Source organism: Polyodon spathula, chromosome 11 (assembly GCF_017654505.1).
Source record: "Polyodon spathula isolate WHYD16114869_AA chromosome 11, ASM1765450v1, whole genome shotgun sequence".
Lineage (NCBI taxonomy): Eukaryota > Metazoa > Chordata > Actinopteri > Acipenseriformes > Polyodontidae > Polyodon > Polyodon spathula.
Window position 1 is genome coordinate 38,016,093 of NC_054544.1, and position 9,732 is coordinate 38,025,824.

The following is a 9,732-nucleotide window of genomic DNA, read 5'->3' on the forward strand; positions in this document are numbered from 1 at the left end:
TATATTCACAAAACCAAATCAATGAAGGACATGTCACCTTTATACATTCAAGTGTGCACATCTCAAGAGGTGTAACGTGATTAGAGTGTTTTCTATAGAGGTGGAAAAGAGAGAATGAAATCGGTAGCCATCACACAGTAAAGCAGTGGGCAGTTTATTGGGATTCTAACGTCCATTTTATTGTGCTACTTTGTTGCATTATAATTCACACCCTCCTTGGACAACAATGCTGTAGTGTGACAAGCTATGCCCTTGACCCCTTGGTGCCAGCAGCAATTAGTTGGCATACTGATGACAAATGTCAACTGTCATGTGATGTCCCAGATACCCGACCAGCAAGACATTTTCAGTGAGGCATTTAGAAACAGTTTCCCTGTTCCATGGAGGTTCAAACTCACTATATGAAAATTGTTTAAGAAATTGCTTGTGAAGTTTTTGTACTGTTGATACTTTTTTTTTTCTTTTTTTTAAAACTATAATCGTTCTGTAATACTTTATACTTGGGGCCAACAGGAAGCAATGGGATATGGGCATTTCCAACAGAATAACACTGTATAAAAAAATGTTATTTAATTAAAAAACAAAATGTTGCCAATGCATACAAGTTTAGCATTGAGGATCGCTCCCTTAAATTGGTTGCCATCATACATGTCTTGACTGACAACACCATTATGATATCAAATGATAACTAAAGAAATCTGGAGCAGCTACAAGAATCTGGATTATCGATAAATCTCCAAGGATTTCTCCAAACGACTTGAAAAAACCTGCCCTTTGCTTTTGGTCTTTGTTCCAACCCTGCTTTAAATTGTTTAATTGAACCAATTAAACCTCCATCCAGACCCTGAAGTAGTTAATTATATCATTTTACCTGTTAAGTGGAATGGAGTGGAATGACATAGATCGACCCTGGACATTCAAAACTTTGGATTACTTTTCGCCTTACTAGAGATCTACTTGTACTTCACCCATACATATATAGTTAGAGTACTGACTGTATTCATATCTAACATATTTCATAATCTCTAACGTCTCGTTCAGGCATACTCTTAGTGGGGTTTTTACAGGAGAGGGCCAGAACATAGGGAGTTAGTAACTGACCTCAGAAACCAATTCTGAGGCAGACCTGTCCATAGCTTAAGGAGCTCAAACAAAACCTGTTTCTTCGGGCTTTGAATGTGGGGATGCAAGAAGACCAAGATTAATTAGAGGATAAAGTGATATATATATATATATACTCTTTGAGTTTTTTGGACATGATTTTGGAACAAGTCAACAGCAATTATTATTCCATGTAACAGCCACCTGTAATGCCACCTACTGCCCTTTTTTTAATATATCAATTCATCCGTTCCGAACATAAGAATTTATAATGCAGTAAAACTTAATTAACAGGTCACCCGAATTGATTTTATTAAATTGTTTGTGTATGCGAATGAACTTGTCTTTGGGCGACACCAATGTTCAGTAAATGTTAATTAGGTTTCACTGTAGAATATTGATGTTACTGATTAAGTTCTAGTCAGTTAATGCAAATTTCCTTTCACAAACTGCAATTGTTTCCTGTTATATTGTCATCCCATCTCCGGTATTGTATACTTTATCTCTAACACTTGTCTAGTATTAGAAGCCCTGTATTAGATAAATAACTGTTTGTCAAACTTCTGTTGATAAAGTTTTAAAAATTCACATAGTGACTTACTTTTCTATTTCGCTAATGATTAAAAAAAAAAGATGATCATTTTTATATGAAAAAAATAAAATACATTTGTGCACATTTCTTGTGGTTATTTCATGTGTTATGTACCATCTTTCATCTCTCAGGACTGACCTGGAAATACATGCTACCTTAAGCACTCTGCATGGATTAGGTATAGTGTCTATGAGTACAGTGACCCCCTCTGTTACGTACAGGTATTTCAAACAGGCAAGATAACTCCTATTAGGGTGGAGTATTTGGCTGGGTTACCGCTGATGCAATGCAAACCACACATGTCTTTCACAACTTTTAGAACCTGTTGACAACACAGTGGGTGTAGATTTCCTAATAAATAGATATTGTGTAGCACTGTTATCATTTAAAAACAATGCCAGGAGGGTCTTTAATCAATGCGCACCTGACACAAAGCTCCATGCATATCACAGATGACTTCTACAGACTTAGCACCTCTTGACAGCACTTGGTGGAACTCGACTTCATAAAAATGTATTTTACAATCTCTAAACGATGAATAGAATCAACGTCCGCTACCCAAAGTCACAGACTGCACAGGCCTAGTCCATAATCAAGTGTAAACTCCACCGTAAGGCTGCACATTTTCGGGTATATACCAGAATCGTTTTATTTTAGCCTGGTTTTCCTTCACTTACACCTTCCTATTTATGAAGTAAATTCCAAAACTGACATGCCTTCTCAGCTAAAATAGAGCCCACTCTTGTATTCGACATTAAGTCACCATCCTTTCTTAGCTGAAATGAACCAGCAATCAGATGTGTTTTTTTAAATTTTTTTTTTTGTATTATTTATTTATTTATTTTTATTATAATTATATTCTGCTTTTGCATTATATTTCCAATTACTTTGTTTGTTTTTTTTTGTTTGTGTTTTTTTTTTTTTTTGGGAGGGGGAGGTGGTACTCGTAGCTGGCCAGCCAATTAAATATCGATTTCCTTTGTTTGTAGTGATATCTTACAATAGCATTTGTACTGAAACAACATGATCATTGTCTTAGAAGCAGCTCTGCTTCAAGGAAGCCTCATGTTGCATCTGGCTCTTGGATACGATGGTTTAAATGTGCTTCCTGTTTCAGTGTGCGTTTGCTTTAAAGATTCCCAACCAACAGATGCTCACTGAACTCTGAGCTGATGTTCTGGTGAGTTTGTATAGTCAGCCAAAATGTCTACAATTCTGACATTGGCTGCAGACCCAGACTGCAGCAGGTGTACAGTTGCTGTAACATTATCAGTTTTACAGTAGCAGTGTTCTAGTAGCATTTGGTATAATATGAAATCGCCACAACTGGAGAGCAATGAGTGATGGGGTGTTTTGTTTGTCTAAGCATAGAAAAAAAATATTGCTGATGCCAAGAGAAATTTGATCCCAGGCCAATATTTCAAGGAAAGCTGGTCTCTTTAGGACTAATTTTTAAATATGACTGATTTTCCCCTTGTGGTAGAGTGGAGCAGTGGTCTAGGCTTTTATGCATGCTTTTCTAAATCAAATTTACAATATATATGAACAAACAACCTGCTGTTCCCATTCCATTCCCATTCCATTCCCTAGACTAACCTCCAAACCAGGGGTCGGGCTCCTGTTTTGATACCCAAACTGGCCACATTCCACGCTACACTGTGCAGGGATGGGATTTTAACCACATCCCTGACAAACTGAAATCCTACAGCAGAACTGTTTACATGCAGGGGCATCCGCCCTGCCACACCCCTAGTTAAAGTTTCCGATATGTTTGTACTTTGGCTAGGATTTCAATGATTAATCAGCATGGAAGAAAGATTAGAGAAGTTTAGAGAAAAGGTGAGCAAGTCCCATTTAAAAGAAGGCACACATTACCAGGCGGAAGTATAAGACGAGTATAGGTGCAAAATACTTCTAGGAGACACAGTAGGAAAGTTGACTGTAGCCAAACTTAAACAATTAAACAACCACTTTGCATCAGTTTCAGAAATATTGCATGAACACCGAAAAGTGTTTATACAGAGGCAGAGACACACTGCAAATGAAGGGCTCTATGGATTTCGAATAAAGTACTCTGGCTCCCTCTACTGTCCCCAACCCATTACTACACCAAATATTGAATAACGTTAGGAACTCTGTCTTGTGCAGCACAGCATACTGATAATTCTTTAAAAATAAATAAATATCTGTGTTTAATAACAGGCAACAAATATATATATATATATATATATATATATATATATATATATATATATATATATATATATATATATAGTAAATAGAAGAGCAAGACACAGTCATAAAATCGACAGAAGTTGTTTCAAAAGGTATACAACACTCAATACTCAGAGGAAAACGTTTAGTTGCAAATAAAAAGCTGTGAAGTCCACTGTACAGCGAAGTCCCACAAAGGTTTTTTGAAATAACTTTATAAATGTTACATGTCTATGCTAATGTATTTTTGTATAAAATGTGCCGCGCTATGATGAAAATAACAATATAGGAAACACTCGCTTGTACCAGAGGCAATGAAAAGTAACCACACCACCTGTACTTACTAAGTTCCACTTTTTTTTTTTTACATTACAATACTATGCTAGTAAATAAGAGAGCAGCCAGAAAGTATATCCAAGGGGCAAAAGCATCTTCAATAAATAAGCAAAACAATATTTACCTCCAAGGAAAGTAGCTTTTAGTGTGACACAATGCTATATATATATATATATATAATATATATATATATATATATATATATATATATATTATATATGTATGTGTGTGTGTGTGTGTGTGTGTGTGTGTGTGTGTGTGTTTGTGCAATAACGGAAGCCTGCATTCTTCTCCCAGTAATGCACGCTGACAAGCTTTTAGTTCCAGTAATGATTAGTCACCCGTTGCACCAAACCAATGAAAGATTGGAAAGAGAGAAAATAAGCAATCACAAACCGCTGACAATACAAGTCATGTGACTTACGGCAAACAGCAGCTCGCTTTACAGACTGGACGGGATCCTAGGTAAGAAACTGACCAAACAAGGTCACACTACACTTTTGAACATGATTTCCCGGTCGACTTCTGTTTCATTTCGTGTTGAAAGCTGTCTAGAAGCATCTATTCGTAAGAATGAGTGGCAGTTCCAGGAATAACCTCAACGTTCTCGTTTTGCATTTCCACACCGTTCAGTTAAATGTCTACAAGATAATAGATTTATTAAGTTACCTTGACTTAACTGATAAAGATTATATATTTCCGTAATAAATAGTTTCTCCATAATGATCTGGTTAAGTCTAACGCTAAATCAATGTATTAATTTTTACCTTAGAAAACCTGTTTTTCTGTTGTTGTTGTTTTGTTTTTTTAAAATTTATATACACAAATGATAATTTTCTTTGATCAGGGGTGTTAATTATTCGGATGCCTTTAGAACTTCCTCTGACCTTGAACAGTGACTGGAGAGCAGTACCGGGAAGGCTGCTTTACCCAACTTTCACTCAGCAGATCAGATTTATGTTTCTGGTACAGGATGCTTCTACTCAAAGTGAAGCTGTTTGTGTTCCAGCACAGTCTCATCTGAAATCTGTGTGCAAGAATAATAAGCATATAGGCGGCTGAATTTAAACTGAACTGACTACTTCACAGCTGACTCGTTTGTGTGGTTTTTATTTCTACATGGAAAAAGAAACAGTTAATAGGATAAATAGCTTCAAATACAATTTTTAATAGAATTTTAACACTAGCTTGTTACAGCCATACCGGTAAATACATTATAACTCGATATTTGAGAACCAGGACCTAGAACCAATCAGAATGATTGCACATTTCATTAAAAAAAAGAACATTGTATAAATACTTAACCATGCCAGTAAGAAACAACTGAGAGTGGTTATTTGCTTGTTTTTATCAGTAGTCAGTTGTTTCATGCTGCTTTTTTTTTTTTTTTTCACTAATAATGAAACAGTTTAGCTGGAAATTGGTAGCAACTGGTTAATCTGAATGTTTTTCAGGAATCAGATCCAAAGATGCCATTGATTCCTGCTGGGATTGATTTAGCTTTAGGGTTAACCAGGTCATGTAAAAACTGGATAATCTGAGACAGTGAAGAGAGAGGATAATAAATTCAATTTAAAAAAAATAAAAAAAAAGTTTGAAAAGGCAGGGGATTGGAATTGCCTACAGCAGGACATTTCAATGGGCCCTAAATGCAAAATGAATTTCCTATAGTCCATATTTATTACAACACCGCTTTTTCAAAGAAGCTTTGGAACTCAAACCTAATTTGATTACAGCTGATAATCTACAGCATGACTAATGCTGGGTTGAATTGATTCCCACCCCCGCCTCACTTTCATTTACTGTTGATTAATGAGATGTAGCAATTTGTAAAATTGGTAAATCCGTTACTGTCTGGGAAGGAATCCCTAAGAAAACAGAAGAGCAAAGTCATGGAGACCTAGACTGTTACATCTGAGCTGTACTTCCAAAACTATTAAATATAAATGTATATTTTTGATATTGATATTGCTGCTCTAGATAAAGTGCAAAGAAGAGCGACCGGAATTATTCCAGGTTTAAAAGACATGTCATATGCAGACAGGCTAAAATAATTGAATCTATTCAGTCTTGAACAAAGAAGACTACGTGGCGACCTGATTCAAGCATTCAAAATTCTAAAAGGTATTGACAGTGTTGACCCAAGGGACTTTTTCAACCTGAAAAAAGAAACAAGGACCAGGGGTCACAAATGGAGATTAGACAAAGGGGCATTCAGAACAGAAAATAGGAGGCACTTTTTTACACACAGAATCGTGGGAATCTGGAACCAACTTCCCAGTAATGTTGTTGAAGCTGACACCCTGGGATCTTTCAAGAAGCTGCTTGATGAGATTCTGGGTTCAATAAGCTACTAACAACCAAACAAGCAAGATGGGCCAAATGGCCTCCTCTCGTTTGTAAACTTTATGTTCTTAAGCTAACTGGTTAGACTTGATCTTAAAGCGACCAAATGCAGCATGTGGAATTGAAAAAGTAATACCAACAACCAAACGAGCAAGATAGGCTGAATGGTCTCTCCTCGTTTCTTATGTTCTTAAATGAAGCTCTCTAAAACAAACTCAAAATAACCTATGTGTTTTATTTGAATCTAGATACTGATGAAAAGGTCCACTGTTGAGAAACTGGTGTGTTGATTTGCACATAGCATTGTGAGGATCCTAATATTATTTCCTGGGCATTAGATTTTTACAGGATGAAGGTAACCTCCAAAAATGAGAATAAGCAGGTAAATATTTAATCAAAATGAAATAATAAATAAAAACAAACACAGCTCAGACCACATTGCTCATCTTGTGGCTATAGTTGAATATACAATACAAAATAATAATAATAATAATAATAAATAATAATAATAAGAAGAAGAAGAAGAAGAAGAAGAAGAAGAAGAAGAAGAAGAAGAAGAAGAATTGTGGAGGTGGGGCATTGTCGGTAGCTGTAGTTTCTTCCAGCTGGAATAAACCGACACATTTCCTGTTGAGACAGAAAACACATTTCAGGTAATCGACTATAGTTCTTTTGGAGCAGCAAAGATAATCACATTGCTACAGGCATGAGACTGTCCTAACAATGTGTTCTGCCCTAATAGGATACTGAAATGGAATGTCTTATTGCGATGCTTCTATAAATAGGACGTTATGGAAGACAAACCAGGCTTCTATAAACATTTTCTTTTTTTAAATACTGCTGTTGTAGTTGAAAGCACTTGCCTGGAACTTAATAATTTGTGTGATAGCTGCATCTCATTTTTATGCACCTGTCAACAGTCACCAAACAATCTGTAGCAGTTATTAAACTACAGATGCTTAGTAAGCAGCTTTTTATTTTTAATTTTCCTTAGACCTTTTTATGTTTGCAGTCATTCAGAGGGGCTCCTAATGAAATCCAGGTTTTTTGGTACAGTAACGCATGTGTTAAGGTGATTTTGAGTTTAGTAACACATCAGATCAGTCAAATTGTCTTTATAGAAGTATCAGCCATCTTACTAATATAACTATACATTGGATGATCTAGCCTACATTACATATGTCTATGGTAGGACACTAGAAGAGCAGATCTGGCACTTGTAGTCAAGGCATCTTAACACAGAGGTGGGTCTAAAAACTGCTCACTGAAATCCTTAAAAGACTTTGTGAAAACCAATACCTCTAACATAAGATCATTAAATCAATACCAAGTTTCAAAATTGGATGAACCGTTGTCAAGATAAAGATGCAAATCGGTGGCATACATTTGCATGGGATATTTCCACTGTATCTCAATTAGGGATTTTCATTGCAATGGATATACTAGTCCAGAGGTGTCCAATCCTGGTCCTGGAGGGCCGGTGACCCTCCTGGTTTTTGTTCCAACTGTGCCCTAAATGACTTAATTAGAACAATAATTGGTAATAATTGGTCCAATTAAGTAATTTAGGACACAGTTGGAACAAAAACCAGGAGGGACAACGGCCTTCCAGGACCAGGATTGGACACCCCTGCACGCCAACGAGTCAACGCCAGAAAGCCAGCAATCCCAAACACCCTTTTATCTTATATGTTCACCAAAAAAACAGATTCCAAACTTAAAACAGAACTTTCAATTACCCGCCTAAGTTAGCTGTGCCCAAAGGCATCACACACGCCGAGTCTTCATGGTCAGACCGAGTTGCCTAGAAAGAATCTTGGAAGGAGTTTTTTGCAGTTATGCCAAGGGTATGCATTGCAGAGAGAAATCTGCACACATGCTTTGCCATTCCAATTATAAGAATCCTGCCACAAAGACTCTTTATATCAGTTAAATGAATAGTGATAAAAGGGCATGCATTATATGCTTGGACATTCTTCTTACCTTTTTGCATTGTTTGATTAAAAATACCTGAACAGATATTCAAATCTCAAGGTGGTACCAGATGTCACCATGAAACCGACTTACAATAGTGTTTGCTAGTTTAAGGTTAAGGGGTAGCAAGTCGAGGTTTGTAAATAATTACAACATCCTTGTTTAGGTTATTTTAACTGAGTTCTAAATAAGGTTTTAACCCCCCTAGAATAATATCCTTTTGTTGATTTGCTTTTGATCTTTTTTTCGTTTTCTCTCTCTTGGGCTGGTTGTGTTACATTTAGTAGCCCCCCGCCCCCTCCGCCAGTTTCTGGTGGCATCCTATTGAAGTCATTTTTTAATTGTGTGGATAGAAAAATAAACCTGACTCAATGCGAAAATAAAATCTGGGAAACCGCAAAAGGGATTAGAGGGAAAAGATAAATTAACCAAACATACAACAAAGATATTTAACAAACATTACACCTTTTAATAAATGATTAACGTATACAGTGCATTTTTGTAATGTGGTAGAATTAAGAATTTCAGAGATATATATACATAGTTTAGGCATTCGATTTTCTTTAAATATACATTCAAGACATTTTCTCAAAAGGGAAGTCAACCCAATTTAACTATCTGGGACATGGCTCAATACGGTGTTTTCCGCAATAAACAGCTGCTGCCTTTTCATGACATTCAGTGGTTTTCAAAAGCAAATTCGTTCAGCAAGAAAAAAAGTGTTTTCAAAAAGTCTGTGCTCAAGACAGCCACTGTGAGAATGAAATGTAGTGATTCCTGAAGGCACTATGGTTCTCTCTTAGTATGCAAAATATGTACCTATTTCTTCATCAAAACAGTTATATTTATGTTAATCTTTGTTTTACATGTTGATAAAGGCTGTATTTCTTCCCTTAAAGATAGAAAAAAAGGAAATGCAAGAGGGCCATAATGCTGACTGTTTTGTCTGTAGTAACTCATTAGTAGGGAAATCTTGAATAACATTTAGGGCGGTAGATGATGTGAAAATAAAGCAGAATGAATTGAAAAAACAGTTGCACAAAATAACTGTAGCACTACAAATATACTTGATTATAAAATTAGACAAATGTTTCAACAACAGTATAAAACGAGCAAGGGACTTCATACTTGCAGGAAAGAGTATTTCTAATTTGTAGAAAGTTGTTTGC